Genomic DNA, 13,507 nt, shown 5'->3' with positions numbered 1-13,507 from the left:
AAATTTTATTGTCTTCTATTTTGAGGTTTGTTTGTTTGTTTTCTTGTTTTTTGGGCCATACCCTGTGACCCCAGGGGTAACTCCTGGCTATACTCTCCTGGCTTGGGGACTATATGGCATGCTGTAGGATCAAAGCCCCATCTGTCTTAGGTAGTGCTTGCAAGGCAGACACCTTATGCCCTGCGCCATAATCCGGCCCCCTATTTTAAGTTTTTTTTTTACATCTTCTGTTCATTTATTTCAAAGCCCCCTCCCCATCTTTTATTTTTTACAGGTTTTTCTGGACTTAATTTTCTAAGTCACTGATTCAGTCCTTAGCCATTGTTACTCTGCTTATGAGGCAGTCTGACAGATTTTTCTCATTTTGCCTGCCAAGTTTTTCAGTTGACATCTGTACTGGTATTTTTTTATTATTATTATTTTGCTGTCATATACTTTGGTCTATGTGGTCTATTGTTTCTTTGAGTTTGTTCAAAATTCTAAACTTTTTAATTCTTATTAATTTCAGAGAGGCTATATAGAAGATTTGTACTCATTGAGCTTGCAAAATTGCAGAATTTACCCACAATTGGTGGTGCTTTGTGTTGTTTTAACACAGTTTACTTTGTAATCGAAAGGTGTTTCTTTTCTATGTCACTGCTGGTCTTCTCCACTACACAAAAGCTTTCATTGGAGTTATAGGAGTGAGAGACTATCTTAGGATGTGGCCAGAGAGGCTACACCATTAATATAGCATTTACCTGGGTGCGTGGGTCAAAGTTCATTATTTTGAGCATATATGTTTCACCCACTGCCACTACTGTGCAGCTGTCCAGCTGTGCTCTGTTGGTTGGGTGTGGAGACCAGTTCCTCTGGGTTTTGCATCTTATTGCGTAGACAGATTGAGATTCCTTATTTTGAGTGATCTGAGGCACTTGTTGCTGTTGCTGTTGCCGGAGCTGTTTCCAGGGTATCTCCTATCACTGTTGCTGTCTCACATGTGGCAGATCCTCCTAATGGCTGATTTTTCTGGTGCTCAATCAAGTACAACTAATTCAAGAAAAGAAAATCCCTCTTTGGTAGAGTATTGGATAGTTATACAACATACATAGCTCTCAATTCTAAGTCTTAAATGAAATCTTATTTGATTTTTATGTCTTCTAAGATTACATTTCTGAAAGTCTTAGCATGATAGACTTTAAGGTTCTTGCCAACATATATATCAGTCACTATAAATCTATGGAATACAAAGAACAATTTTTACTAGACATGTGGTATCTTACTATGAAAGAATATGATATTAAAATATATCTATTTAAAATTTATTTCTGATTTAATATCATAGCTAATTTATTATATTTACCTTTTAGAAACATCAGTTTTTTTACAAAGATCATCTAATGATACCTATTTCATGATAAATAAAATATCAACTATATTTCTGATTTTAGTCAAAATGTTAAATTTTCTGTAATATAATTTCCATGCTAATTACAAGTATAATTTGAAATAAAATACAAAAGTAGATATGTTAAAGTACTAGCTAAAACATTATAGCTTAAAAAATTGAAAGCAACAAATTCATATTACCTTATACTGGCACATAGAAGTACATATTTAAAATATCAGAGCAAAAGCTTTTAGCAGAACCTTGAATAAATTACTACAGTTTACACTAAAATAGCACATGATTAAGATATTTCTGAGATAAAAAATATATTGAAGTAATAAACACTAAAATATATATTAAAATAGAAATGTTTGGAAACTAGCAGGGCTAGCTAAATACTGAATCAAGATATCAATATTTTTTCAGGTTCTAATATAACTCACAATCTAAAGATAAAACATTAAATTGTCCATGATACAAAACAACTTCAACAAAAAATTTATTCCAATATATGGTATGTAATACAGATATATATATACATATATATATGTACTATCTTGTATTAAGCCTGATAATTGAACTTATTACACTCACTTCCATTTGGAATGAATATTTTTGTTGAAGTTGGACAATTTAATGTTTTATGTTTAGATTGTGAGTTATACACACACACACACTACTGCAGATCAAATCTGCTCAGGTATATGCAAGATAAGAGCTTCAGAGTTTATACTATTTTCCTTACCCCAAGATGATAGACTGATAGATAGATAGATTTAAAGAAATTTAGATTCTTGGGGCCAGAGTAAGAGAACATTGAGTAACAAATTTGTCTTGTACACGATCGACCTGCTTTTATCCCTGACATTGACTTTGGACTCCAAACTCTGCTAGGGGGTATTTCTGAGTGTGGAACTAGGAGTAAACCTGAAGAGGCGCCAGGTATAGGAAAGAAAGAAAGAAAGGTGTATAAAATAAAAAAGAAAGAAGAAAGAAAGGAAGGAAGGAAGGAAGGAAGGAAGGAAGGAAGGAAGGAAGGAAGGAAGGAAGGAAGGAAGGAAGAAAGAAAGAAAGAAAGAAAGAAAGAAAGAAAGAAAGAAAGAAGGAAGGAAGGAAGGAAGGAAGGAAGGAAGGAAGGAAGGAAGGAAGGAAGGAAGGAAGGAAGGAAGGAAGGAAGGAAGGAAGGAAGGAAGGAAGGAAGGAAGGAAGGAAGGAAGGAAGAAGGAAGGAAGGAAAGAAGGAAAGAAGGAAAGAAGGAAAAAAGGAAAGAAAGAAAGAAGAAAGAAAGAAAGAAAGAAAGAAAGAAAGAAAGAAAGAAAGAAAGAAAGAAAGAAAGAAAGAAAGAAAGAAAGAAAGAAAGAAAGAAAGAAAGAAAGAAAGAAAGAAAGAAAGAAAGAAAGAAAGAAAGAAAGAAAGAAAGAAAGAAAGAAAGAAAGAAAGAAAGAAAGAAAGAAAGAAAGAAAGAAAGAAAGAAAGAAAGAAAGAAAGAAAGAAAGAAAGAAAGAAAGAAAGAAAGAAAGAAAGAAAGAAAGAAAGAAAGAAAGAAAGAAAGAAAGAAAGAAAGAAAGAAAGAAAGAAAGAAAGAAAGAAAGAAAGAAAGAAAGAAAGAAAGAAAGGAAAGAGAAAGAAAATAGAAAAAAACTAGATTATGAGTAAGAAAATAAAAAGTAATGTTTGGTTTCTTTCGTATGTGTTTATATTATGAGTAATAGTTATTGTATACCTATGTACACAGCTAGGAATTGTCAGATAGAAGAGCTGAAAAATAAAATAAAGAACAACAACACTTTGTTGTGTAAATGAACATATAAACTAGCTTGTACATATTAATAAAAACAGACACACAATTATTGAATTTGTTCACCTGACATAAAATGGCAAAATTTATTGTTTTAATAGTCTCCCAATTTACTCATTTATATTTATTTTTCATCATTCTACAATTTTTTCCTTATTTTGTGTTACCATATTTTTCGATGTATAAGATGACTTTTGAAACAAAAAAAAGTCAACCTAAAATCGGGGGTCGTCTTATACGCCGAGTATATCCCAAAAAATGTTTCAATATGCTGCTAAATGAAACAAACAAACAAAAAAATCAGGCCACAGAGTTTCCAAATCTCTTTCTTGGGGCTACCAAACAGTACTCAGGAGATCTGGGGACCACTTCTGGCAAACCCCAACTAACCGTGTTGTGTTGGTGTTTCAGTGCTTGGGTCCAAGGATGGGGTTTTTTTGGTTCATGTAGTGGGGGAGATTAACTGACGCCACCAGGGAATTGCCAAATAGGTGCCTATGATAAGTGACCAATCACTGCAAGGCTGCTCAGACCACCTCTCTAACTCAGCCAATCCAAGCAGGCTTTTTATGCATGAAAATTAGACAATATTTTGGACCCGAATCTAAAAGCCTGCTCAGATTGGCCAGTCAGAGAGGAAGTCTATTACAGTATAACCTTTGAACCTTTGCTTGTTGTGATTGGCTCACTGAGGTATATACAGCAGCAGCACAGGAACGTTCTCTCTGATACAGCGAATATAGGCCTAAACCTATGTTTTAACTTCAAAATTAGGGAGTTGTCTTATACGCCCAGTCATCTTATACGCTGGAAAATACGGTACATGAATTTGCAGAGCTAGGCCTATCCAGAAAATTCATCAATTTTACATCATCTAATTCAAAGTTAAATTCTATATAGCCTAATATTATTTATAGAATCATTATAACTCCTTTTCTTTAGTCATAGAATTATGACTATGATTCTGTTCACTAAAGAAGTTGCCAAAAAGTGTACAGAATAATTTATGTCTTTGAAAAATGCTATTGCTTCTTGATGTTTACTTTTTCTTAATTAGTAATAAAATTATAGGAAGATTCATCTTTATTTCTGTGAACTTTAAAATACACAAGCCACTAAAGCTTGAAATTTTTGGGAAATACTGAGGACAAAAACAACACAATTAGGAAGATATTTGCAAATAAGCAATCATTGGATTCATCAAAATAATGCTGCACAATACTATCAATTTAGTGATAGTATTGTGTACTTATATTTCATGCTACCAGCCAGGGTTCAATACTTACCAGCCTATATGGTTCCGCATATACTGAGTGTAGTATTTAGTGTAACCTCTGAGTATTGCTGTGTGTGGCCTAAAATAAAAAACAATGTCAATGACCAAAAATTAATGCTACAGAGATGTTGAATTGATCAACCATGCCTACTCTGAAAGTCATACCTTCCTTTATTGGTTATGCAGGTTCAATTAAATTTCTATAATATTTTACTCCATAACTGTCTGGAGTTAGTTACACTAAATTTAATATATTTCTATTATATATATTTGTTATATTTTATATTATAAATTATATTAAATAATATTGCTGATTATTTGCATTAGTTTTATAATTGCTGTTAGATGTTATTATCTAATTCCCCTCAAATAAATGTTTTCTAGAGGATACTTTTATTTTTAAATAGGTTTATGAACTTAACAAGATAAGACATATAAAATTAAAATAAATTTAAAAATAATTTATTATACAGCAACAATACTATAGTATGATTCATCGGAATTTAAATAAAATAAATAATGTAGTAAATAGATTAATATATTTCCTAATTTGAATTGGAAATTTATTAAATAAAAGTATAATAGCATTATTACTAAAATAATTATTTGTAATATGAAAAAATCTTTACTGTGTAACCATTAAAATAAAGCAAAACATTTCCTTTATAAACAGCAAGTTAAAATTAGATTAAAATCCATGTATATTTAAATATTTATAGTTGTTGATAAATAAATAATTTTTAATGTTTTAGATATCAGATATTTGATTATATATATATAAAAAAATAAAGAAAATAAAAAGTTAAATTTAACTGTGTACAATAGTATATATTCATAAGTATATGTATTATATCAAATTTCAAAATTATCATTTTCTTAACTCCTCTATAATCTTTGAGTCATAAAATATTTTCAAATTGTTTATAAAGAGGATAAGGGCTATTTATTACTATATTAAATTATTTACTCTATATCATATCTGTATTAATGTGTTTGGATATATATTTTATAATGTTTGGAATTAGAACTATCTTGGCTTACATTTTTGTTGACTTCAATTTTATATCACAATTTTCTGTCATGAAAATGTACTAGGTGAACAAAAGCATTCTAGTAGCTAATAGTGGGTATACAGAGTAAAAATATGTTGTAATGTTATTCTTGGCCCTGGACACCCAGGGTATTTCAAATGTAGTTTATGAAAGAAAATTACTTCTTACATCTGTATTAGATGCAATAGTTATGAAAATATTTTCTCTGGATTATTTATTTTCTCATTCTGTACCAAATTACTATTCTTACTATTCTCATATCAACTGTGTCAGCAAGTCAAAGTTCTTTTTAAAGCAAAAGGGAGTTATACAATTTTTCACTCACTGTCATGCAAGATAAAGTACAATACCATCATAAATCTGGCTCTCTACATAAACACCAATTGCATACCTATGGCCATCCTTGATGAAGGTGGAATTAAAAAATAACAGGTAGTAGTAAAGCTTTGTATTTTCACGTAGAAATAATCTTACAAAAATGCAATATTAAAATAAAATAACAGGAAAATCATGCTATATTAATAATAAACTATATAAATAGTTGGTAAATTTATGATTGGGAACATAACTACAGAAATTGATAGTAAATGATTTATGCTTATCAATGTCATATAAAATTGTTGGCTACAAGTTAATTTATATTGCATAAGTAAAACAGCTTAACAAATGTGAATTATATATATCTCACCTCCCTTAGAATCTTTCTGCAGACATCTCTACTGTAATGATTTGAATATTGAGTCAAAGAGCATTGAGGATTGACTCAGAAATGAGGTCAATACTTTTACTAGCAAAATATTCTTAAATATTGTTAAAATGAAAAGGATTATGGTTTTAAAATTAATTTATAAGTAAATAGTATTCTACAAGAAATTGCCAGGAAAATTACTTGCATGAGAATTTGATTATGATTTAAACAACAAAGTTTACTTACTCTTTGTAAAATTTTAATTTGACATTTTATACCTATGAATTTATAATAGATGGAGTTGCATAATATCAGATATATTTTTTCTTGTTTTATATTTTTCTAGTCCTTTAATGTGTGATTATTTTCTTTACTTGTTTTGTTAGAAGCTCTTTCCCCACTTAAGAAGATTATATATATATATATATATATATATATATATATATATATATATTTCTTTTTTCCACTTAAGATGATTATGTATTTTTCCTTTTCCAGTGTATATTGTTGTCTTTGACTTGATGCTCTTAATCTATACTTTATTTATTTATTTTTATTATTTGTATTTATATTTCTGCTTTAAGCCTTAGTTGAGAGGGAAAGTGTGGATATCTGTATAAGAGAAGAGGTTGTATACATTTACAAAAAGAAAAAAACACTATATTTCTTTCCAGGGGCCTAGAAGAAACTGGCAGTAACTGTGAAACCTATTAGCTACGCCCACTACAACCCCTTCCCTCTGCCAAAAATCTTTTTATCTGAAATAACATGTCAGAGGCTATTGGCATAACGTTTCTATAGCCAGCATAATGAAGATTGCCAATGGATCATGGCAAAGATGGCACCACCGTTCTCACTTGACATAATATTGACATTTTGTAAGAGGTGTGAATGTTTGCATTTATTAACTTTTATAGTCTATAATTCCATGCATTTATTAAGTAATAAGTAGAATAGGAAAATAATGTACAGTATTTGTGGAAATCTAATTCAACTTCTATTGACTATGGTCCTGATTCTTCACAAATTATAAAAAAGAGCTATAATATTATCTGAAGATTCTTCTAAATTGAAAAATGCAAAATCCATGAATTATACAATAAATATACATACTGAAGTAGTACATAATAACCCAAATCTGAAACATTCCAAGTGTTCAGTAACAGATGTATCTATAAAGAAATGTGACATATTGGGTCAGACTGTTATAACAGGAGTTATTACTTGCTAATCTTTCTGTTGCCAACAGTGTTTTAATTCTCAACACTTCTTTTGGAACCCTGAGCACCACCAAAATTGACTCCTGAAAATATAGAATCAGAAGAACTAATACTCAATTTGCCTTGCAAGTGGCTGACATAGGATGGACTGCAATTCGATGTCTCATATGGTTCCCCAGGCTAGGAGTGATTTTTGACCACATAGCCAGGAGTAACCTTTGAGCATCACCCAGTGTGGCCCCCATCCCCCTCAAAAAAACATTAAGCCTTGCCATGTAGCCCCAAAATTCCTACCCTAAGTAAAGTACAAAGTTTGGTGCATACCAAAATTATAATGCAATTAATCTATTTAAAATATGAGCTATTGTACATTATGACCAAATAGAAGGTACTCTGGGTGTCACTTTAGCAAAGTATATCAGATGAACAAATCAGTTTATCTCTCTCATATATGAGGTTTAGAGAGCTAAATAAGAAAACAAATCAAGAAACAAAATAAATGAAAACAAACTGTCCAACATTGTCTTCAGGACTGATATTATTAAAGAGTAAGAAGATTGAGGGGAGAGTAGAGATACTAATAAATTTTTCTGGAGGGATATTAACACTGAAGTGATGAGAGCAGTGTGGTAACATTGGAAGAGATATAAAATGTAAAAACTGAGTATCATTAAAACATAATCTTTTAAATCATTATTTCAACAAGAAAATACAAATAATGTGGAGGTATGTTAAACATTGACAGAAAAATAAAATTCTTTAATTTTAACTAATAGTTCCATATAAATAGGTAACTACACTTGTGACTTATTTTAAGATATTTTATATTTGTAATTTTAGGACAATATCTGGTGGTAAACAGTTATTTTTCCAAGCTCTACACTGAGTGATCACTCCTAGCAGTACCCTACTGGCTATTGTATTTCTCTGTTCCCATTACTGGGCAGTTTCCATTACATATTGGGCATGACGTCAATTTTTGTTATATGTATATTTTGTACTATTATATTACATAGTAAAATAGTTTTAAGTACATGCAACAATATAATAAAAGTCCCTTTTAAAATTTGTATTTATGTGAATACTTCAAGATAACTTCATTACTTTTGTCTTTTGTTGATTTAAGATATTTTATTGGTAATAATGAACATGTATATTTTTATATTTTAAAAAGTTGTAGCATTGTGGAAAAATCATTTATTTTTATTTATTATTGGTAAGTAAATTTTGCATATTGGTGCCATAATGGTGGCAAAGCAGTAGGGCATCTGCCTTGTGTGCTGTAGTCTAGGATGGACTATAGTTCAATCTCTAAGAGCCCTATCATATGGTACCCCATGCCAGGAGCGATTTCTGAGTGCATAGACAGGAGTAAAACTTAAGCGTCACTTCATGTAGCTGAAAAACCAAAAGGAAAATAAAAAGAAAAAAATTATTGAGGCATGTTTCTCTTCCCTTCAGTCTTCTGAATCTCTCCTGAGAGGACCAGGAAGGGCCCAACAAAAACTGTCTACTAGAGAGGCACCCAGGCTGAATGTCCAAGAAAGAGTGAGTGAGTGAGTGAGTGAGTGAGTGAGTGAGTGAGTGAGTGAGTGAGTGAGTGAAAACCAGCTATCAGAAGTGCCATGCAAAGAGGTGACTCATTAGTCTGTGAATGTTGGAGGGATCTTCCCCTGTTATAAGATTGGCAATTGGGAGGGTCTGAGGGGACCTGATGGCTTTGCATGTTTCTCTTCCATCTCCTGAAGCTCTCCTGAGAGCTGGAATGGCCCAGCAAGAGCTGTCACCTAGTGGCTCCAGAAGAGCATGGCTGCTCTGCTTAATTTCGGCCATGAGATTTTTCTAACAAATGAACCCCACCATAACATGCAGAAAAAAAATCACACAACAAGCCAGACAATGGTGAAACTTCACAGGCAAACACCAAGCACAGAGAATGAAGACAATAGCTCTGATGACCCTAAAAATACCAACCATCTGATTAATCTCTCAGATAAGGAGTTTAGAATAGAAATATGAAAGATCCTCATGGAAATCAAAGAAAACATAGCTCTAGCTGAAAAGAACACAAAGACAGAAATCAGAAACCTCCAAACTAAAATAACAGATCTGAAAAATAAGGTATCTGAACTGAAAAACCTCAATGGAAAGCTTCTCCAACAGGGTAACAGCAGTCGAGGACAGAATCAGTAAACTGGAAAAGGAAATGCAGAACAACTCCATGCAACAGAAGAGACTGGAAGAAAACCTTAAGGCAAATTATCAGACAATGGAAAAGTACTCAAGGAATGTAAACAGATGAAAATAGAAATCTTTGATAAACTCAACAGAAGCAACATGAGAATCATTGGAGTCACAGTGGCCCAGGAAATCTCCAGGAGATCTCCAAGAAGAATCAACAGTCAAATACATCACCACAGAGAAACTCGCAGAGCTAAAGATTGCATGCAATCAAATCCTGCATACCCAAAGAGTACCAGCTAAAAAAGACCCGAAGAAAAACACCCCAAGACACATCATATTCACAATGACCTATCCCACAGATAGAAATAGAATACTGAAAGCAGCAATATCAAAAAGAAAAATTATATTCAAAGGAGCATCCTTGAGATTTATAGCAGACATGTCACAAGAAACTCTAAAGGCTAGAAGACAGTGATGGGATATTGTGACAAGACCAAATGAAATGGATGATTCACATAGAATACTGCATCCAGTCTGACTCACGTTCAGGTATGAAGGAAGGATATCTGTGAGATAAGCAACAGCTCAGAAATTTTACAGATGCAAAACTAGCCTTAAAGGAAAAACTGAAAGTTCTACTTTAAGACAAGACAGACCAACAGAGAAGCCAAACTTACACACAAAGATGACATTAAATCCTATAACAATAATCTCCCTCAATGTCATTAGACTGAATGCATCAATTAAGAGAGACAGAGTGACAAAATGGATCAAAAGATGAATCTAACCTTCCGCTGCCTACAAGAAACACACCTGAACAGTCAGAACAAACAAGACTCAAAATCAAAGGTTGGAGGAAAATCATCCAAGAAAAAAACACCATTAAGAAAGCTGGGGTGGTCATATTAATATCAGACAACATAAACTTTAAACTCAGAAGAGTTGTAAGGAACACAGATGAACACTTTGTACTAATAAAGGATATGTGCAACAGGAAGAAATCACATTACTAAACATATTTGCACCCAGTGAGAGACCAGCAAAATATTTAATACAATTATTGACCAATTTGTAAGAGGACACCAATAATAACACAAGAATTGTGAGAGACCTCAACATGGCACTGTCAACATTTGATAGGTCAACCAGACTGAAATACAACAAAAATATACTAGCTCTGAAAAGAGAAATGGAAGAACGAATCCTATAGGACACTCCTGTTGCAGACATCTTATGTCTCAGCATCCCTAATGGGGATGAAATCCTTCACGAGAGGGAAGACAGAGCACAAGAAGCCGAATATGAATTATGAAATAATGAAACCACACAAAATAAATTGTATGGGGACCTGCATCTTCAATAGATGTGAAACAACTTTAATCTCCAGGCTGGGATTATATAAAGGGTAAAGGGACAGTTATATCATGAAAGGAATGCCCACCTTTTTTTTTTTACAAAGTACAGAAACTATCAATGTACATTGTTTGATTTTAAAACAAATACGCATGGCTTTAGGTGGTTTGTAATCTTAGAATAGAATAGAGTTCATTTGGGTGACAGAGGATAAAAGGAAGGCTAATTTCTTACATATCAAAATAGTTCCTGAGAGTTGTCAATACTGATGTAAATTAAGGGATTGCAAGTATCCTGGTTTCCTTCCTAATAACAAATATCCTTAACATAAAAGAATAGTTTTCTAGCTAGGGCCTAAAACCAACTTTCTATGGTCTGGTTATAAAAAGAGATAAAACTTATATGAAAGGGGTAGAGTATTATTCCTAGTAAATTAAATAATCTAATTCTACACTGGCTAAACCTGTTTGTCAGCAGGTATTCAAAGTGACAGGGAAAGTCCCTGAGGCAAAGTCATCCTGCTTTCATATTCAAGCCAAAGAGAGAAGACATTGTATTTAAGATGCTATGTTTTGACTTGACCTTTAGAAGTAAATAGGCTGACAGAAAAAGATCTAGCCTGTTTTCTTTGGTGCAGAAATTTATCTGGGATAAGGAATTTGATAGAGTACCTATTTCGGCCTGTACTTTTTTACAAGAGAGAGAATGTGCCAAATAATAAGAAATTGTAATGTCACTATCATGTCATGAATTTCAGAAATATTGCCAATAATCCACATAGGGGGTATAATTAACATCCACCAATGGGCCTGCTGGCTAACATATTTCCTGGAGAAAATAAGCTCACTGCTTCAGAAAAGTCAATAGAAACATCTGGGGGCCAATATTCCCCTAAAACAGAAATGTCTGTGTTGCATGGGGTGGCCCACTCCAACCCCAGAAACCTGGATACAAATTCTTCACTAGTATACTTGGGTCATTCTCCAAGAATCACCACATGCTGGCACATAAAACTACCAACATAAAATCAAAGGATAGAAATTGCTACCATTGCTGGCCACAAGGCTCTGAAATTAGATGTGAAAGAGAAAGGGATACAGAAAAAAAAAAAAACAAAAAACTGGAAATTAAACAGCCTACTACTTAACAACCGGTGAGTCTGAGATGAAATCAAAGAGGAAATTAAAACTTACCTGGAAAAAAAATGACAATGAAGACACAAACTATCAGAATCTATGGGACACAGACAAAGCAGTACTAAGAGTGGTACAGCTGGATCATATGGGCGCTCAATTTCCAATTTCTGAGAAATCTTCTTATCACTTTCCATAATGGTTGAACTAGATGGCATGTATGAAACACTAGGAAGTATTCTAGTGACAAAAATAATAGATCAAATTTAGGTGTTTTAGCTATTAATAAAATCATTTATATAAAATCATATGGTATTTACAAAAATATACAATTTGTAAAGTTGTTTTTTGTTTACAGATTAATAGACTAGCAATGTTGGATTTCTAAAAGAAAAAATATTTTTACACGAGAAATGCCCAATAGATCTATTACTTTCCCGTGATTTCAGAGAACACTTCAGACCAGGTATTCTTTTCATAGTATTGAGTTATTAAATGCATTTATGAGAAGAAAAATAAAGAAAACACAGTTGCCATGTCTGCATTCAGGCAGCTCAATATATTTACTCTGCACTGTAAATAATGTATACTAAGCCATGAAAAATTATGGATATTATCTCATCAGATAAATGCTGGCAATCTAAGGTCGAGAGAGAGAGAGAGAGAGAGAGAGAGAGAGAGAGAGAGAGAGAGAGAGAGATAAGTACCATCCTGCCAAAGCCATACCTATTGCAATCATCACCATAATCACTGTTTCACCAATGGCCCTGCAATTCAACACTCATCAATGGCTCTCTGTAGAGAAACCATTTTTTGACTAAATTTCCAGGTATTTTTATATTTGCTTTAACATCACAAGATTTTTTTGAATGAGTGCAGTCATGCCCTGTAAAATCAACAGTATCATCAATAATGCTTTGAATTCCCAGACCATACCATCAATGGTATGCAACATTCTAATTTTTAAATTAAATTAAAATTAAATTAAATTTAGTCTAATTTTTAAATTAAATGTAAACTTAAAATGACTGTGAAACATTCTAATTTTTAAAATACTGGTATTCCCCGAGGAACATATAAATTTAGATGTCAATATGTATCTGGAGTCAGGTATTATGCAGAAACATAAGAAGTCACAGAATAATCAACTAGCAACAAGAGCTTAATAAAGCTGACAATGACTTGATGACTTTATTATGACATAAAATAAATTTCCCGTTGATGTACATTTTTCCTTATTTTATTTTTTCTTTATTTTTACTAATTTATTTCCCACTCACCCCAAAACAAATGTATTATGCTCAATGACTGCAATTATGTGCTGCATAGTATTACAATAAAATAATTAATGTACAAATGAACTATGAAGCCATTTTCTCCTTATTAGCTTCATTTATAACAAAAAACTAATCTACCTTTATGTGTATAAAATAG

The sequence above is a fragment of the Suncus etruscus genome, chromosome 7 (assembly GCF_024139225.1).
Source record: "Suncus etruscus isolate mSunEtr1 chromosome 7, mSunEtr1.pri.cur, whole genome shotgun sequence".
NCBI lineage: Eukaryota > Metazoa > Chordata > Mammalia > Eulipotyphla > Soricidae > Suncus > Suncus etruscus.
Note: the sequence above shows the minus strand (reverse complement) of the source record.